Source organism: Diaphorina citri, unplaced genomic scaffold (assembly GCF_000475195.1).
Source record: "Diaphorina citri unplaced genomic scaffold, Diaci psyllid genome assembly version 1.1 scaffold8471, whole genome shotgun sequence".
In the NCBI taxonomy this organism is placed as follows: domain Eukaryota; kingdom Metazoa; phylum Arthropoda; class Insecta; order Hemiptera; family Psyllidae; genus Diaphorina; species Diaphorina citri.
Window position 1 is genome coordinate 1,527 of NW_007385846.1, and position 1,545 is coordinate 3,071.

Genomic DNA, 1,545 nt, shown 5'->3' on the forward strand with positions numbered 1-1,545 from the left:
ATGTCTAGGCAACTAGGCATAGCCAACCCTGCCTAAAAATCAACAATGCCTGTAACATTTGTAACATACAGGGTGATGCCTGTAACATTTGTAACATACAGGGTGATGCCTGTAACATTTGTAACATACAGGGTGTTCAACCTAAAAGTGCCCCATAGGAAATTCACTCGTAAATTCAGTTTTTTATCCCATGAAAGTCCCCAGTACACTTTTTGGGTCCACTAAGCATTCTCTCTTATGGAACTTTTGATGAGGAATCGATTGGTGTGATTTTTCACGAGAATTTCAATGGTAAAGGTTTTAATTATATCTGATTCACATTTGTCCCATAGGAAATTCACTCGTAAATTCAGTTTTTTATCCCATGAAAGTCCCCAGTACACTTTTCGGGTCCACTAAGCATTCTCTCCTATGGAACTTTTGATGAGGAATCGATTGGTGTGATTTTTCACGAGAATTTCAATGGTAAAGGTTTTAATTATATCTGATTCACATTTGAGGGATTACAGGTTCCATACCTTCCTGTGTTAAAAAAAAAAATAATAATAATAATAAGTAGGACGGATAATTTCTGGTCAAAACTATCAATGGTTTTATAGGACAAACTTAAGCGCCTTATCAAGGGGGGGGGGATAAACTTATTCAAAAGTAAAAGTGTTAAAAATAAAACTTATGTATACCTACGTAAATAAAATTTAGAAAAAAAAATATTAGGTATCTAAATAAAATTTATATTCGCTCAGATTATCATTATCTAGGGTATTATCGAACCAGTAACCTCTGAAATGTGAATCGGATATAATTAAAACCTTCACATCAAAATTCTCGTGAAAAATCATATAGGATTGACTATTCACATGCCTACTTATAAAGAGTTTATAAGAAATAGTAAAATTCATCGACACAGGGGAGTATCGAACCCGTAAATTCTCAACTGTAGGTCGGATATTGTTAAAAGCTGTGAAAAATCACCTGAGATAAGCTTTTCACATGATTATATGGTAGGTAATGGTTCACAAAAACATAGTAGAATTCGTTGACACAATGAAATATCGAACCCGTACCTTCTCTACTTTTCACATGATTATATGGTAGGTAATGGTTCACAAAAACATAGTAGAATTCGTTGACACAATGAAATATCGAACCCGTACCTTCTCAACTGTGAGTACCATAGTGCTAGAAGGTGCACCATTCGATTCGGCATGAAAAATCACATAAGATAGACTATTCGCATGCGAATTTATCATTGATTTATGAAGATTAATTAAATTTATTGACAAAAGGAGGAATTGAACCTATAACTCTTACACCCGTATTTATGAACAAGTTCTTCAGATCGTTCTGAGAATTTACTTGAGAAAAAACGTACTCAGAGGTAATCACGTTCTGAGCCGGTTCAAAATAGAATGGTATTTATAAACAAGTCCGATAAGGGGTAAGACCGGTTTTACCTAAGATGATGCTAAGCGTGTGGTACGCGTTGGCAACACTGTAATTTTACCCGAGATTTGTCAAAACAAGTATTTTCATTTGGAATGATAG

At 34.6% G+C, this 1,545-nt stretch overlaps 2 long non-coding RNA genes across 2 annotated transcripts; one reads left to right on the forward strand and one right to left on the reverse strand.

Annotated features, from left to right (window-relative positions):
* Window positions 1–717: 717 nt before the first annotated feature.
* On the reverse strand, window positions 718–1,223 carry LOC113472786. Its single transcript, XR_003394960.1, has 2 exons — window positions 1,155–1,223; window positions 718–1,064 (listed from the first exon to the last, which is right to left on the reverse strand). It is a non-coding gene; the product is annotated as an uncharacterized LOC113472786 (long non-coding RNA).
* Window positions 924–1,289, forward strand: LOC113472785. The gene is made up of 2 exons (XR_003394959.1): window positions 924–1,005; window positions 1,096–1,289. It is a non-coding gene; the product is annotated as an uncharacterized LOC113472785 (long non-coding RNA).
* The last annotated feature ends 256 nt before the right edge of the window (window positions 1,290–1,545 follow it).